Genomic DNA, 18603 nt, shown 5'->3' on the forward strand with positions numbered 1-18603 from the left:
ACTCGGGAGGTTAAGGTTAAGGTGGGAGGATAGCTTGAGCTCGCTCGGGAAGCAGAGGCTGCAATGAGTAGAGATCGCGCCACTGCACTCCAGACTGAGTGACAGAGTGAGACCTCGTCTCAGTTTAAAAAGAAGAAAATTAATACCTACTCATGGAAAAAAAAAATACCCAACAGTATAAAGGAAAAGTCTCCCCCTCTATTCATTCTCTAGAGATAGCAATTATGACCACTTTCTTGCGTTTCTATTTTCTATGTATGTACTGTTTATATTTATTTACTTAGAGACAGAGTCTTGTTCTGTCACTCAGGCTGGAGTGCAGTGACACAAACACGGCTCACTGCAGCCTCTGCCTTTCAGGTTCTAGCGATTCTCCCACCTCAGCTTCCTGAGTAGCTGGGACTACAGGAGTGCACAACTACGCCCGGGGGAGGGGTGCGTTTTGTATGTTTTCTATGTTTTGTAGAGACAGAGTTTCACCATGTTGCCCAGACTGGTCTTAAACTCCTGGGTGTAAGCAATCCCGCCTCCGCTTGGCAAAGTGCCGGGATTACAGGCATGAGCCAGGGCGCCCAGCGGAGGACCACTTTTTTTTTTGGCGGGGGGACGGAGTCTCGCTCTGTTGCCCAGACTGGAGTGCAATGGTGTGATCTCGGCTCACTGCAGCCGCTGCCTCCCAGGTTCAAGCGATTCTCCTGCCTCAGCCTCCCGAGTAGCTAGGATTACGGGGGCCTGCCACCACGCCCGGCTAACTTTTGTATTTTTAGTAGAGACAGGGTTTCACCATGTTGGCTAGGCTGGTCTCAAGCTCCTGACCTCAAGTGATCTGCCCACCTCGGCCGCTCAAAGTGCTAGGATTACAAGCGTGAGCCGCTGTACCTGCCCAGGACTACTTTTTAATGTCAAACATTTTATAGATTGCCACATGATAGTTTTTAGTTATCTGCTGAGTGAGAAAATACATAATTACAAAAAACCACTATAGATTCAATAACATTTTAATGAATTTATACGTTGTTAATAAAATAATTGGAAAGATGTTCATGTAATAACCAATAATTGCAATACCTTATGCAAATAAAAGGTACAGTTAGCAGTAAAGGGTAACAGATCTGCTTAAGTAGATCAGGAATGGCTTCACAGGAAAGAATACCTTTGAATTGGTTTATATATTTATTTATTTATTTTGACACACTATCTGGCTGTCACCCAGGCTGGAGAGCAGTGGCATGAACACGGTTCACTGCAGCCTTGACCTCCTGGTCTCAAGCAATCCTGCTACCTCAGCCTCCAAGTGGCTGGGACTACAGATGCTTACCACCACACTCAGCTAATTTGTTTGTTTGTGTGTTTGTAGAAACGTGGTTTTGCCATGTTGCCCAGGCTGGTCTTAAACTCCTGAGCTCAAGCCATCCTCCTGCCTCAGCCTCCCAAAGTGCTGGGATTACAGGCATGAGCCACCTTCCCTGATATGAATTAGTTCTTGACCAAGAGGATGAAGTCAAAAAGGTCAATATGCAAAGTGTCAGAGGCAGAATGATATGTTTTGGGTAGTTTTTCATGGCTGAAGAGAAGTTGGGAGGCTGAGTGATAGGAAATTAGTCTAGAGACATAGGCAAAGACCAAAAAATTAAGGCCCTGTGCTATGCTTAGAAGTTTGCACTTTAGGCTGGGCGCGGTGGCTCAAGCCTGTAATCCCAGCACTTTGGGAGGCCGAGACGGGTGGATCACGAGGTCAGGAGATCGAGACCATCCTGGCTAACACGGTGAAACCCCGTCTCTACTAAAAAATACAAAAAACTAGCCAGGCGAGGTGGCGGGCACCTGTAGTCCCAGCTACTCGGGAGGCTGAGGCAGGAGAATGGCGTGAACCCGGGAGGCGGAGTTTGCAGTGAGCTGAGATCTGGCCACTGCACTCCAGCCCGGGCGACAGAGCGAGACTCCGTCTCAAAAAAAAAAAAAAAGAAGTTTGCACTTTAATCTGTAAGTGATGGGGAGCCATTGAAGGGTTTAAAACAAATTTATATTGCTTTTTCTGATTACAAAAGTAATATATGCTTTTTGAGGTAAAAATTGGAAAATGCACAGAATAAAAATCATCATAATCCCACTGTCCAGAAATAATTTTTAACATTTTGGTAGTTTTTTCTTTCAGGTATATACACACATGGATAGATACATACATACATACATAGACATATAGATACATAAATACATAAATGGAATGATAGATATATAGAGACAGAGACACAGAGACAGAGAAAATCATTTTTTTCCATCTGTGATAGGATTGAATTTTAGAAAGTCACTGTATTAGTTTCCTGAGGCTGTTGTAACAAATTACCACAAATTTGATGGCTTAAAACAAGAGAAATGTATTTTCTTACAGTTCTGGAGGACAGAAATCTGAAATCATTATCACTGAGATGAAATCAAGGTGTTGGTAGGGGCATACTCCTTCCAGAGGCTCTAGGGGAGAATCTGTTTCTTGTCTCTTCCAGCTTCTGGTGGCTGCTGGCATTCCTTGGCTTGTGGCCCTTTCACTCCAGTCTCTGCCTCCATCATCACATGGCCTTCTCCTCGTCTCTGTGTGTCAAATTTCTCTCTCTCTTATCAGGACATTTGTCATTACATTTAGGGCCCACTGGGATAATCTCTCTATCTCAAGATCCTTAACTTAATCATATCTGCAAAGTCCTTCTTTTCTGCCATATAAATTAACACTCATAGGTTCCAGGGAAGAGGACATGGATATAACCCTGGGAACAGAGTGTAAAATAGATTGGAGGAGTTATGCTAGGAGATAGGGACACCAATTAGGATACAATGATAATAATTCAGGTAAGAAACCAGGAAGTACTGAACTACAGCAGAGGTTGTAGGGGTAAAGAGAAAGAAACCAAATTCAGATATTTAGAAGGTAGGATCAAGGGAACTTAATAACCAGTTAAATGTAGGGGGTAAGGAATGGAAGAAGACTAGAATGATTCCCAGGTTTCTGATTTAGGTGCCTGGAAGTCTGGTTGTGCCACTAACCCGGATAGTAAATAGAGGAAAAAGAGCAAAATTTGGGGAAAGTCAATCAGTGCAGTTTTGGTAATGTTGAGTTTAAGTGTATGCAGAATGTCCGGGTGGAGATAACATGTAATTGGCTACAAGCCAATTGAAATGTAGGTCTAAATGACAAAATAGAGGTCTGGATTGTCGACATAGACAATGTGTGAGTTGTCAACCTAATGTTGGTAGTGGAAGCTGAGGGCATGAGGGAATGAGAAAACTGAAGTTAAAAAAAAAAAAAAAAAAAAAAAGACAACCTAGGACAGAAGCCTGCAAAACATCTACAGTTAAGAGGCAGGTGATGGAGAGGAGTCAGCCAAAGCAACAGAGAAAGAAGGTCCAAGCAAGGCTTTGAGAGGCCATTTTTTTTCTTTTCTTTTCCCCCTGAGACAGTCTTGCTCTGTTGCCCAGGCTGGAGAGTAGTGGCGTGATCTCAGTTCACTGCAACCTCCACCTCCCAGGTTCAAGCAATTCTCCTGCCTCAGCCTCCCAGGTAGCTGGGATTACAGGCATGCACCACCATGCCCAGCTCATTTTTGTATTTTTAGTAAAGACAAGGTTTCACGATGTTGGCCAGACTGGTCTCAAAACTCCTGACCTTGTGATCTGCCCCCTTGGCCTCCCAAAGTGCTAGGATTATAGGCGTGAGCCACCGCTCCTGGTCTTTTTTTTTTTCCCTTGAGTCTCAGAGTGCAATGGCACGATCTCAGTTCACAGCAACCTCCACCTCCTGGGTTCAAGCCATTCTCTTGTCTCAGCCTCCCAAGTAGCTGGGATTACAGGCATCTGCCACCACGCCTAATTTTGTTTGTGTGTTTGTTTGTTTGTTTGTTTTGAGACAAGAGTCCACCCGCCTCAGCCTCCCAAAGTGCTAGGATTACAGGCATGAGCCACCCCACCCAGCCAAGAGGCCATTTTTTTCTAAGTATCATTATTAATTCCATACTACTTGAATACTTAATCAATACTAAGGATTTCTGTCCTCAATAATAAGTAACTAGATACATAAAAAATATCAATCAAGAAAAAGTGAATGGCCCAGTTTGCAACATTCTGCTTTAAGGACTATAAGTGAATGACAATTGTATTCAATATTGTACTTAGAGATTCTAGCTAGAGCAATTGACAAGAAAAAGAAAAGATATCCAGAATGTAAAGGAAGAAGTCAAACTGTATCTATTTGCAGATGACATGATGTTGTATATAGAAAATCCTATGGCATCTACTAAAAAAAAAAAAAACCTATTAGAACAAAGAAATGAATTCAGCAAGGCTGCAGGATATACAAAAGTCAATATAGGAAAGTCAAGTATATTTCTATACACTTGCAATGAACAATTTGAAAATGAAATTAAGGAAACACCACAGCCACAACATGTACTACAAAAAGAAAAAAAATTAAGGGAACTATTCCATTTATAGTAGCATCAGAAAGAATAAAATGCTTAGAAATAAATGTAACAGCAGAAGTATAAAACCTACACTCTGAATACTACAAAATATTGTTTTGTTTAGTTTAGTTATTGAGACGGTCTCACTGTGTCACCCAGGCTAGAGTGCAGTGGCTTGATCTCGGCTCACTGCAACCTCCACCTCCCGGGTTCAAGCGATTCTCCTGCCTCAGCCTCCGGAGTAGCTGGAATTATAGGCGCACAGCACCATGCCCGGCTAATTTTTTTTTTTTTTTTTTTTTGTATTTTTAGTAGAGACAGGGTTTCACCATGTTGGCCAGGTTTTGCCGAGGCGGGTGGATCACCTGAGGTCAGGAGTTTAAGACCAGCCTGGCCAACATGGTGAAACCCCACCTCTACTAAAAATACAAAAAATTAGCTGGGCGTGGTGGCAGACGCCTGTAATCCCAGCTGCTCGGGAGCCTGAGGCAGGAAAATTACTTGAACCCGGGAAATGGAGCTTGCGGTGAGCTGAGATCGTGCCACTGCACTCCAGCCTGGGTAACAAAAGCAAAACTCCATCTCAAAAAAAAAAAAAAAAAAAAAGAAATTAAAGAGGATCTAAGTAAATGGAAAAACACCTGATGATTGTGGATCGGAAGGCCTAATGTTGTTAAAATGACAATATTCCCCAAGTTAACCAAAAATTCAATGCAATCCCTATCAGAATCCTAACTAAGTTATTTGTAGAATTTGACAAGCTGATTCTAAAATTCATATGGAATTCCCAGGGACCCAGATTAGCCAAAACAACTTTGATAAAATGAGAGCAAAATTGGAGGACTCACACTTTCTCTCTCTCTCTCTCTCTCTCTCTCTCTTTTTAACAAGCTCTTGTGAGGCCAAGGACTCACATTTTCTAATTTTTTTTTTTTTTTTTTTTGAGAGAGTCCTGAGTAGCTGGGATTACAGGCGTGCACCACAATGCTCAGCTAATTTTTGTATTTTTAGTAGACACGGGGTTTCACTATGTTGGGCAGGCTGGTCTCAGACTCTTGACCTCAAGTGATCCACCCACCTCTACCTCCCAAAGTGCTGGGATTACAGGCGTGAGCCACTGCACCTGGCCTATAAAACTATTAGAAGACAACATAGAGATAAATCTTCATGACCTTGAATTTGGCAATGAATTCTTAAATATAACACCCAAAGCAAAGACATCAAAAGAAAAAATAGGCCAAGACGGGCGGATCACGAGGTCAGGAGATCGAGACCATCCTGGCTAACACGGTGAAACCCCGTCTCTACTAAAAAATACAAAAAACTAGCCGGGCGAGGTGGCGGGCGCCTGTAGTCCCAGCTACTTGGGAGGCTGAGGCAGGAGAATGGCGTAAACCCAGGAGGCGGAGTTTGCAGTGAGCTGAGATCTGGCCACTGCACTCCAGCCCGGGCAACAGAGTGAGACTCCGTCTCAAAATAAAAAAGAAAAAATAGATAACTTGGACCACATCAAAATGAAAACTTTCTGGGCGGGTGTCCTAAAAAAATTGAAACTTTTATGCTTCAAATTACATTATTAAGAAAATGAAAATTTCAACACGGAATGGGAAAAAATATATGTAAATCATACATCTGACAAGGGGCTTGTATCCAGGATATACAAAGAACCCTTACAACTCAATAATAAAAAGACAAATAAGCCAGGCCTGGTGACTCATGCCTGTAATCCCAGCACTTTGGGAGGCCAACGTGGGAAGATCACCTGAGGTCAGGAGTTCGAGACTAGCCTGGCCGACATGGTGAAACCCCGTCTCTACTAAAAACACAAAAATTAGCCAGGCATGGTGGTGTGCACCTGTAGTCCCAGCTACTTGGGAGGCTGAGGCAGGAGAATCGCTTGAACCTGGGAGGTGGAGGTTGCAGTGAGCCAAGATTGCGCCATTGCACTCCAGCCTGGGCGAGGAGTGAAACTCTGTCTCAAAACAAACAAACAAAACACAAACAAACAAAAAAACACTAGCCCAATTCAAAAATGGACAAAATTTTAAATATATATTTCTCCAAGGAAGATATACAAAAGGTTCAAAGTACATGAAAAGATGTTCAACATTATTAGTCTTCAGAGAAATGCAAATCAAACCTACAATGAGATTCCACTTCACAACCACTAGGATGGCTAGAATCAAAGTCGGATAGTAACAAGTGTGGACGAGGATGTGAAGAAATTGAAACCTTCCTAGTGGGAATGTAAAATGGTACAGCTATTTTGGAAGACAGTCTGGCAGTTCCTCAAACAATTAAACATAGCAGGTGACCCAGCATTTCCACTCCCAGTTATCTACCCAAGAAAACTGAAAATATATGTTCACACAAAAACTTGTACACAAATGTTTATAGCAGCATTATTAATAATAGCCAAAAGTGGAAACAACCCAGATGTACAACTAAATGCATAAATAAAATATGGTCTATCCATACAATGGAATATAATTCAGCCACAAAAAGAATGAACTAATGGTACATTCTACAATGTGGATGAACCTTGAAAATATGCTACTTGAACAAAGGCAACCACAAAAGACCACATATTATATGATTCCGTTTGTGTGAAATGTCCCAAATAAGTAAATCTATGGAGATAGAAAGTAGCATGGTGGTTATTTAAGGCTGGGAGGAAAATAAATAAATACACAAAATTTAAAAAATAAATAAAAATAAGTATCTGAGCCTACTCTGGCTCGAGAGACTTCCCAATCGGCAAAACAAACAAATGAAAAAAAAAAAAAAAAAACCAAGAAAAGGAAAAGGCTGGGAGGATGGGGAAATGGGGTTGATAGCTAAAGGGTATAGGCCTTCTTTCTGAGGTAATGAAAATGTAGCATTGACTGGTAATGGTTACACATATCTGCGAATATACTAAAATCCACTGAATTGTATACACGTATCTGTGAATATACTAAAATCCACTGAATTGTATACGTAATTATTTTTAAATTTCTTTTTCTTTTTTTTGAGATGGAGTCTCGCTGTCTCCCAGGCTGGAGTGCAATGGTGCGATCTTGGCTCACTGCAACCTCCGGCTCCCAGGTTCAAATGATTCTCCTGCCTCAGCCTCCTGAGTAGCTGGGATTACAGTCCCAGGTTCAAGCGATTCTCCTGCCTTAGCCTCCTGAGTAGCTGGGATTACAGGCGCAGGCCACCACGCCTGGCTAATTTTTGTATTTTTAATAGAGATGGGGTCTCACCATGTTGGTCAGGCTGGTCTCGAACTCCTGACCTCGTGATCTGCCCGCCTTGGCCTCCCAACGTGCTGGGATTACAGGCACGAACCACCACACCCGAGCTATTTTTTAATTTCTTTTTTCTAAAATAAATATTTTCCTCTTCTCAGGTGATTTTTTCTAAACTTTTTGAGATGGAGTCTTACTCTGTCACCAGGCTGGAGTGCAGTGGCGCCATCTCGGCTCACAGCAACCTCTGCCTCCCGGGTTCAAGTGACTAAGTGACTCTCCTACCTCAGCCGCCTGAAAAGCTGGAACTACAGGCACGAGCCACCATGCCCAGCTAATTTTTTTTTTTTTTTCAGTAGAGACGGGGTTTCACCGTGTTGGTCAGGATGGTCTCGATCTCTTGACCTTGTGATTTGTCCGCCTTGGCCCCTCAAACTGCCAGCCAATTTTTGTATTTTTGTACACAGGGGTTTCACCATGTTAGCCAGGCTGGTCTTGAACAGCCTCAGGCGGGTCTTGAACAACCTGAGGCGGGTGACCTCAGGTGATCCACCCGCCTCAGCCTCTCAAAGTACTGGGATTACAGGCGTGAGCCACTATGCCCAGCCCGGTTTTTTTTTTTTTTTTTTTTTTTTTTGAGGCAGAATCTTGCTCTGTCACCCAGGCTGGAGTGCAGTGGCACAATTGCTCACTGCAACCTCCTCCTACCCGGTTCAAGTGATTCTCTGCCCCAGCCTCCCCTGTAGCTGGGATTACAGGCATGCACGACCACACCTGGCTGATTTTTGTATTTTTTGTAGAGAGAGGGTTACACCATTTTGACCAGGCTGGTTTAGAATTCCTGGTTTCAAGCCACCCACCCACCTGGGCCTCCCAAAATGATGGGATTTACAGGTGTGAGCCACCGTGCCCAGCTTTTTTTTTTTTTTTTTTTGAGAGGGAGCCTCACTCTGTCACCCAGGCTGCCCAGGCTGGAGTGCAGTGGCGCAATCTCAGCTCACTGCAACCTCTGCCTCTTGGGTTCTAGAGATTCTCCTGCCTCAGCCTCCAGAGTAGCTGGGACTACAGGCGTTCGCCACCACGCCGAGCTAATTTTCTGTATTTTTAGTAGAGATGGGGTTTCACTGTGTTAGCCAGGATGGTCTCAATCTATTGACCTCGTGATCCACCTGCCTCGGACTCCCAAAGTGCTGGGGTTACAGGCGTGAGCCACTGCGCCTGGCCTGAAAAGTTAATATGATCATGTTAATACTATTACTGTCATCCCAAGAAAAATTATATATTTTCTCTCTCTTTTGTTTGTTTGTTTTTTGAGATGGAGTCTTGCTCTGTCTCCCAGGCTGGAGTGCAGTGGCATGATTCCAGCTCACTGCAGGCTCTGCCTCCCAGGTTCCAGTGATTCTCCTGCCTTGGCCTCCCAGGTAGCTGGGATTACAGGCACACGCCACTACGCCCAGCTAATTTTTGTATTTTAGTAGAGGGGGTTTCACCATGTTGGCCAGGCTGGTCCCAAACTCCTGACTGTCACGTGCATCCTTGTGAAGAGAGTCCACCAACAAGTTTTGTGTGAGCAACAAGGCTGTTTATTTCACCTGGGTGCAGGCAAGGTGAGTCCGAAAAAGTAGTCAGCAAAGGTGGGATTATCATTAGTTCTTATAGGTTTGGGATAAGCGGTGGAGTTAGGAGCAATTTTTTGCAGGTAGGGGATGGATCTTACCAAGTTCATTCTCAACGGTGGGAAGAATATTACAAAGTACCTTCCTAAGGGCTGGGGAGGATATTACAAAGTACCTTCTCAAGGGTGGGGAGGGTATATCGTACAAAGTACATTCACAAGGATGAGGGAATATCACAAAGTATATTATCTCAAGGGCGGGGAGGGTGTATTGTCACAAAGTCAATTGATCATTTAGGGTGGGGCAGGAATGGTGGAATGTCATCAGTTAAGGCAGGAACTGGCTATTTTCACTTCTTTTATGGATCTTCAGTTGCTTCAGGCCATCTGGATGTATACGTGCAGGTCACAGGGGATATGATGGCTTAGCTTGGGCTCAGAGGCCTGACATTCCTGTCTTCTTATATTAATGAGAAAAATAAAATAAAATGGTGATGAAGTGTTGGGGCGACGAACACTTTTTGGGGGTGGTATGGAGAGATAATGGGCGATGTTTCTCAGGGCTGCTTCGAGTGGGATTAGGGGCGGCATGGGAACCTAGAGTGGGAGAGATTCAACTGAAGAAAGATTTTGGGGTCAGGGGTGATATTGTGGGGTTGTTGGAAGGAGCATTTGTCCCACAGAATGATTGGTGATGGCCTGGATGCAGTTTTGTATGAATCGAGAAACTAAATGGAAGACACAAGGTCCGAATAAGAGAAGGAGAAAAACAGGTATTAAAGGACTAAGAATTGGGAGGACCCAGGACATCCAATTAGAGTGCCCAAGGGGGTTCAGTGTAATTATTTGCTTGGTTGGCGAGTTTTTGGGCTCTATCCTTGAGTTTTTTTTATGTCATCATATACCAGGCCATATTGATTTAGGTAAAAACAACACTCTTCATTTAAAAATATACAGAGTCCCCTTTTTTTAGCAGTGAGTAAGTTGAGGCCTGGGTAATTTTGGAGGAAAGAGAAAGGCAAAGCTAGCAATTGTTTGTTAAAGGATTAGAAATGGCTAGGAGAGAGTGAGTGAAATTGATAGTGTGGTGGAGATAGCTGGGGAGAGTAGAGGGTGGCATAAGAACAGGAATGAGAATAAGAGTGAGTATAAAAGTAGGCTGGGTGCGGTGGTTCATGCCTGTAATCCCAGCACTTTGGGAGACTGAGGCAGGCAGATCACGAGGTCAGGAGATCAAGACCATCCTGGCTAACATGGTGAAACCCTGTCTCTACCAAAAAATTAGACAGGCGTGGTGGCATGTGCCTGTAGTCCCAGCTACTCGGGAGGCTGAGGCAGGAGAATGGCGTGAACCTAGGAGACAGAGCTTGCAGTGAGCTGAGATCATGCCACAGCCCTCCAGCCTGGGCAACAGAGTGAGACTCTGTGTCAAAAAAAAAAAAAAAAAAAAAAAGAGTGAGTATAAAAGTAAAGAATAGGACTTCATCAGGGTGGAAGTATTGGAGTGTGCCCTGTCAGCAAAGATCATCCATCCACTCCAAGAGGGAGTCAAGAATGGCGGATTGGGGATAATACCAGGAGATATCTGCTACGATGGTTTGGAGGAAAAGTGTAAACCAGCCATGTAAACAAGGGCAGGGCATTTACGAGTAGTTGAGAATGTTGAGTAGGAGTATGACTAGACAGAAGATAGTAGAGATGACAAGTTTTTGGGGTGCAGTCCAATTAGTGGGGGGTGACTGTGTAAAGCCCTATTGTATAGAGTAGGGTAAGGAAGAAGAGACCTAATAAAAATGAAAGGATGTATTAGGCTCATAAGGGTTATTACTGTTCTTCAGAAATGCGAGTGAGTTTAAGGGAAGTAGAGGAGAGTACATGTGACTTCCAGGAGGAAGAGGAGAGATCAGGCTGGCTGTCCGATGGACATAGCTTTATTCTGGAACAGTGAACCCAAAGGGGAGGGTCCTGCTGTTGGACGGCAGTTGGGGTACTATAGATGACTAAGTAGGGTCTGGTCCATCAAGGTTGTAGAGTTTGAGGGGTCAGATTCTCAGCAAGAACTGATCGTCCAGCTAGGGTGTCTTCATATGGCTGGGAATCTGGAGTAGGCAAGAGAAGATTAGGAGCCTGGCGAATTTCCTGTTTAGCCTGCTGGAGGACTGGAAGATAATCAACTAGAGGGCTGGTGTCTGGAATGAGACAGGGCCCTAATAAAAAGGAGCATCCATACAGGAGCTCAAATGGGCTGCACCCTGTAGCATCCCGAGGACAGGCCCCAATTCTGAGAAGGGCAAGAGGTGAAAGTACTGTCCAGCCCTTTTTAAGTTGGAGGCTGAGTTTGGTGAGATATGTCTTCAGAAGATCATTAGTCTGTTCTACCTTTCCTGAAGATTGAGGACGGTAAGGGGTATGAAGGTTCCACTGAGTACCAAGAGCCTGGCAAACTGCTTGGGTGATTTGACTAATAAAGGCCAGTCTGAGCTGCCCATCGTCTGGGATGTGAGAAGCACCTCTGCCCAGCTGCCCACCGTTTGGCAAGTGAGAAGCACCTCTGCCTGGCCACCGCCCTGTCTGGGATGTGAGGAGCGCCTCTGCCCGGCTGCCCCACTGTCTGGGAAGTGAGGAGCACCTCTGCCTGGCTGCCCCACTGTCTGGGAAGTGAGGTGTGCCTCTGCCCGGCTGCCACCCATCTGGGAAGTGAGGAGTGCCTCTGCCTGGCCGCTGCCCCATCTAGCAAATGAAGAGCACCTCTGCCCGGCCGCCGCCCTGTCTGGCAAGTCAGGAGCGCCTCTGCCCGCCCCCCCAACCCCACCGTCTGGGATGTGAGGAGCACCAACTCTGCCTGGCCGCCATGCCATCTGGCAAGTGAGGAGCACCTCTCTCTGGTCACTGCCCTGTCTGGGAAGAGACGAGCACCTCTTCCCGGCTGCCGCCCTGCCTGGGACATAAGGAGCACCTCTGCCTGGCCGCCCACCTTCTAGAAAGTGAGGAGCCCCTTTGCCCGGTCGCCCAACTGACTGGGAAGTGAAGAGCACCTCTGCCCGGCTACCCACCGTCTGGGAAGTGAGGAGAGCCTCTGCCTGGCTGCTGTGCAACCCTCCAAGTGTGAAGTGACAGCCTTGTGTGTGATCTTTCTGCCTTCCCCAAGTTTGCATTTTTGACATTAAAGTTTACTTTTTATTTTTATTTATTTATTTTTTGAGATGGAGTCTTGCTCTGTCACCCAGGCTGGAGTGCAGTGGCACAATCTCGGCTCACTGCAAGCTCCACCTCCCAGGTTCATGCCATTCTCCTGCCTCAGCCTCCCGAGTAGCTGGGACTACAGGCACCCACCACCACACCCAGCTAATTTTTTTTGTATTTTTAGTAGAGACGAGGTTTCACTGCGTTAGCCAGGATGGTCTCAATCTCCTGACCTCATGATCCACCCACCTCGGCCTCCCAAAGTGCTGGGATTACAGGCATGAGCCACTGTAGCCGGCCAAAGTTTACTTTTTAATTAAAATATTTAAGTTGGAGAATTAAAAAAAAAAAAAAGGCCAGTCCATTATTGGACTGTATAGAGGTGGGAAGGCCAAACCAAGGAATTATGTCTGACAGAAGGGAAGGAATGACTGGGGTGGCCTTCTCAGACCCTGTGGGAAAGGCCTCTACCCATCCAGTGAAAGTGTCTACCCAGACAGAGGTATTTTAGTTTCCTGACTCAGGGCATATGAGTAAAGTCAATTTGCCAGTCCTGGGCAGGGGAAAATCCCTGAGCTTGATGTGTAAGGAAGGGAGGGGGCCTGAGAAATCCCTGAGGAGTAGTAGAATAGCAGATGGAATACTGAGAAATGATTTCCTTGAGGATAGATTTGCACAATGGAAAGGAAATGAGAGGTTCTAAGAGACGGGCTAGCAACTTGTAACCTACATGGAAGAGGTTATAAAATGACAACAGAATAGAATGGGCTTGTGAGGCTGGAAGGAGATATTTTCCTTGGTCCAAGAACCATTTGCCTTGAGTGGGGAGGGATGGATAGATGGAAATGTCAGTGGGAGAGTAAGTAGGAGTGACTGATGAGAAGGAGAAAAACTGGCCATGAGGAACAGAAGTAGGTATATTGGCTCCTTCTTTAGCTGTCTTATTACCATAATTGTTGCCTTGAGCAATGGGGTCTGAGGCCCTTTGATGGCCTTTGCAGTGAATGACTCCAGCTTCCTTTGGAAGTAAAGCAGCCTTGAGAACAGTTTTTATTAAAGAGGCATTAATGATGGAGGACCCTTGTGTAGCGAGGAAACCTCTTTCAGCCCATATAACAGCATGGTGGTGCAGGATATGGAAGACATATTTAGAGTCAGTATAAATATTGACACGTAGTCCCTTTGCAAGAGTGAGGGCCTGAGTTAAGGCAATGAGTTTGGCTTGCTGAGAGGTAGTGGAGTGGGGCAGAGCAGTAGTCTCAATGATAGATGTGGAAGACACTATAGTATAGCCTGCCTTTGCTGGTGATTTGCGATTGGGCCTGGGAGAACTAACATCAACAAAGCAAGTGTGATCAGGGTGAGGAACAGGAAAGAAGGAAATATGGGGAAATGGAGTGAATGCCAGGTGGATCAGAGAGATACAGTCATGGAGGTCAGATGTGGTATCAGGAATAATGTGGGGGCCAGTGTAAAACGGTAAGGTCAAGTTGTTTGGACAGAAAGGCTACAGGGTGTGGTCCCGGCTCTTGTGTAAGAATTCCGACCACACAGCCCTGCACTTTGGCTGTGTGTAATGAAAAAGGGTTAGGATGAGTTAGGGAGAGCTAGTGTGGGAGCAGCTTCTAGGGCTGTTTTTAAGGAATGGAAAGAGGAGTGGGGAAAGGATTTAGGATCTATAGGGTCAGCTAGGTTTCCTTTTGTGAGTTTATATAATGGCTTAGTCAGGATGGCAAAACCAGGTATCCAAAGGTGAAAGTATCCAACCATGCCCAGGATGGAAAGGAGTTGTTGGTTTGTAGAAGGGGTTAGGGTTTGAGAGATCAGCTGGACATGATCGGCAGGGAGAGCACACATGTTTTCATGAATAATTATGCCCATGTAGGTAACAGATGGGGAAGAAATTTGAGCTTTGGAGGGGGATGTGCGATGTCCTTTTGAGAACAGATGTTGGAGGAGCAGGAGAGTGTCCTGTTGGGAAGATTTGTAGGAGGGGCTATAAAGTAGAAGATTATCAAAATATTTAATACTTTGAGAAGCAGACAGATGGAAAGAAAGTAAATTATGAGAAAGAGGTTGACTGAAGTAATGGGGACTGTCTCTGAAGGCTCGCAGCAGTACAGTCCAGGAAAGTTGCCGAGACTGATGGGTGTCAGGATCATACCAAGTGAAAGCGAAGAGAGGCTGGGATGAAGGGTGCAAAGGAATAGTAAATAAAGCATGTTTGAGATCTAGAACAGAATAATGGGTTGTGGAAGAGTTGTGGAGGGAAGTATTGAGGATAGGAGAGTATATGGGTTTGGAACCACGGGGTGGATAGGCAAGACAATTTGGTTGACAGGGCGCAGATCCTGAACTAACCTGTAAGACTTGTTCAGTTTTTGGACAGGTAAAATGGGGGAATTGTAAGGAGAGTTTATAGGCTTTAGAAGACCATGCTGTAGCAGGCGAGTGATAACAGGCTTTAATCCTTTTAAAGGGGATATTGGCATTGAGCAGGGTAAGAGGGATTAGGTTTTAATGGGATGGTAAGGGGTGCATGATCGGTCACCAAGGAGGGAGTAGAGGTATTCCATACTTGTGGATTAAGGTGGGGAGATACAAGGGGAGGATATGGAAGGAGGCTTTGAACTGGGGAAAAGGAGGGTGGCAATGAGGTGTGGCTGTAGCCTAGGAATAGTCAGGGAAGCAGATAATTTAGTTAAAATGCCTTGACCTAATAAGGGCACTGGGCAGGTGGGGATAACTAAAAAGGAGTGCATAAAAGAATGTTGTCAGCCAGGCACAATGGCTCATGCCTGTAATCCCAGCACTTTGGGAGGTTGAGGTGGGTGGATCGTGAGGTCAGGAGATCGAGACCATCCTGTCTAACATGGTGAAACCCTGTCTCTACTAAAAATATAAAAAATTAGCCAGGCGTGGTGACAAGCACCTATAGTCCCAGCTACACAGGAGGCTGAGGCAGGATAATGGCATGAACCCAGGAGGCGGAGCTTGCAGTTAGCCAAGATCGCACCACTGCACTCCAGCCTGGGCAACAGAGTGAGACTCCGTCTCAAAAAAAAAAAAAAGAATGTTGTCCAAGTTGGCACCAGGGTTGGGGAGTTTTAAGAGGTTTAGAAGCCTGGCCGTCAATACCCACAACAGTTATGGAGGCAAGGGAAAGAGGCCCTTGAAAAGAAGGTAATGTGGAGTGGGTAGCCTCTGTATTGATTAAGAAGGGGACGAACTTACCCTCCACTGTAAGAGTTACCCAAAGCGTCTGTGATGGTCCAGGAGGTTTTTGAGGTGATTGGGCAGCATCAGTCTTCAGCCACTAAGCCAAGAATATCTGGAAAGGAGTCAGTCAGAGAGCCTTGGGTCAGAGTTCCAGGGGCTCTGGGAGTGGCTGCTAGGCGAGTTGGACAGTCCAATTTCCAGTGGGGTCCTGCACAGATGAGACATGGCTTAGGAGGAATCCCAGGCTGCAGGCATTCCTTGGCCCAGTGGCCAGATTTTTGGCACATGAAGCAAGATCCTGGGGGAGGAGGTCCTGGAGGAACTCCTGACCACTGTGGTTGAGGTGTTTTGAAGTTCTTGTGTGCCGGAGATGTGGTTGGGGTTTTTGTCACAGTGGAGGCAAATAATTGCAACTCTTTTCTATTATTGTACACCTTTAAGGTGAGGTTAATTAAGTCCTGTTGTGGGGTTTGAGGGCCAGAATCTAATTTTTGAAGCTTTCTCTAATGTTGGGAGCAGATTGGGTAATAAAATGCATACCGAGAATAACACAGTCTTCTAGCCCTTCTGGGTCTAGGGTGGTAAAATGTCTAAGGGTTGTTGCCAAATGGGCCATGGACTGGGCTGGGTTTTTGTATTTATTTATTTATTTATTTTTATTTTATTTTATTTTTTTTTTTGAGACGGAGTCTCGCTCTGTCGCCCAGGCTGGAGTGCAGTGGCCGATCTCAGCTCACTGCAAGCTCCGCCTCCCGGGTTTACGCCATTCTCCTGCCTCAGCCTCCCGAGTAGCTGGGACTACAGGCGCCCGCCACCGCGCCCGGCTAGTTTTTTGTATTTTTTAGTAGAGACGGGGTTTCACCGTGTTAGCCAGGATGGTCTCGATCTCCTGACCTCGTGATCCGCCCGTCTCGGGCTCCCAAAGTGCTAGGATTGCAGGCTTGAGCCACCGCGCCCGGCCGGGTTTTTGTATTTAATGAAAAAGAACCTAAATGCTAACTGATTTGGGAGAGGTCAGATAAAGAACAAGGAGCATTAACCTTGACTATGCCTTCAGCTCCAGCCACCTCTCTAAGAGGAGATTGTTGGGCAGATGGGGGAGGGCTAGTCGCAGAACAAAACTGTAAGCCAGACTGGGTGTGAGGAGGGGAGGTGACAGAAGGATTATAGGGTGGGCGAGCGGAGGCTGAGGGAGAATTGGGACCTGGCTTGGCCTGGCAAGGAGTAGTCTGGGGAGGAGGGGAGAGGTCACATGGGTTCGTTAAAAAGGAGGATTCAAAGGACTCAGAGCTTGGGGTGGAGACTGAAGGAAAAGACAGGAGAGAAAGAAGAAAGATTTGGGATGAGTCACATTAGGAACAGAGACTAGGGAGGGACCGATATGTAATGCCTGGACATCAGGCACCTCAGACCATTTGCCCATTTTACGACAAGCATTTTCTAGATCTTGTGGGATGGAGAAATCAAAAGTGCTGTTTTCTGGCTATTTAGAACCATTGTTGAGTTTGTATTGGGGTCAAGTGGTACTGCAGAATAAAATAAGGTGTTTAGGTCAGGTGTGAGGTGAAGAGGTTTTAAGTTTTTAAGAACACAGGTTAAGGGAGAAGAAGGAGGAATGGAAGGTGGAAGGTTGCCCATAGTGAAGGCAGCAAGCCCAGAGAAAAGAGAGGGTAGAGACACATTTTGTGTGTGTGTGTGTGTGTGTGTGTGTGTGTGTGTGTGGTGGTGGTGGTGGGGTGGTACTTGCCACCCAGGGGAGGTGGTACTTGCCACCAAGGTGAAGGATCAAGGCAGGCATCCCCACAGTGATCAGACACCTCTGAAATGTGAGTGAATAACCAGGCAGGCATCCCCACAGTGATTAAACACCAAGGGAAGACTGCCTTCCCGAGTCCGTGACCAGTGCCAGAGTTTCGACTTCATGGATAAAACGCATCTCCTGTCTCTACCAGAAAGGAAAAGGAACTGAAATTAAGGAAGGGAGAGATTAAAGGGTGGAGGGATAGCGAGAGAGGTTGGAGAAGAGAGTGAAAAGACTGCTTATCTGATTTGAAATTGGTGAGATGTTCCTTGGGCTAGTTGGTCTGAGGACCCGAGGTCGTAGGTGGATCTCCTCACAGAGTGAGGGCGAGGAAAGGGGACTGGTCTCCTGACGAAGTCCTCCTGTCCCGGGTTTCGGCACCAAATGTCACACACATCCATGTGAAGAGAGTCCACCAACGGGCTTTGTGTGAGCAACAGGCTGTTTATTTCACCTGGGTGCAGGCAAGCTGAGTCCAAAAAAGAAGTCAGCAAAGGGTAGTGGGATTATCATTAGTTCTTAAAGGTTTGGGATAGATAGTGGAGTTAGGAGCAATTTTTTGCAGGCTGGAGTGCAGTGGTGCAGTCTCAGCTCACTGCAAGCTCCACCTCCCAGGTTCACGCCATTCTCCTGCCTCAGCCTCCTGAGTAGCTTGGACTACAGGCGCCCGCCACCACGCTTGGCTAATTTTTTGTATTTTTAGTAGAGACGGGGTTTCACTGTGTTAGCCAGGATGGTCTCGATCTCTTGACCTCATGATCCACCTGCCTCAGCCTCGCAAAGTGCTGGGATTACAGGCATGAGCCACTGCACCCGGCCTCAAACTTTATTTTTTCACAACAGGCAAACTCACATATAATTTGATCAAACAAATGAAGGTATAATATTTTCTGAATTCAGGGATTTCCATGGACATCAACAGGGACTCTGTAGAACCCCAAGTAAACATCTGAATGGTTAACTCTGAAAGAAGCATTATGCTGCAGACTCTTTAGTGGTCATTTGATTAGGGTGAGGTTCACTCTGTAGAACCAACTCTGGAACCACATGGATTCTGTTGTGTTTTTTTGTTTGTTTGCTTGTTTTTTGTTTGTTGTTGTTTTGAGA

The sequence above is a fragment of the Chlorocebus sabaeus genome, chromosome X, assembly GCF_047675955.1.
Source record: "Chlorocebus sabaeus isolate Y175 chromosome X, mChlSab1.0.hap1, whole genome shotgun sequence".
Classification (NCBI taxonomy): domain Eukaryota; kingdom Metazoa; phylum Chordata; class Mammalia; order Primates; family Cercopithecidae; genus Chlorocebus; species Chlorocebus sabaeus.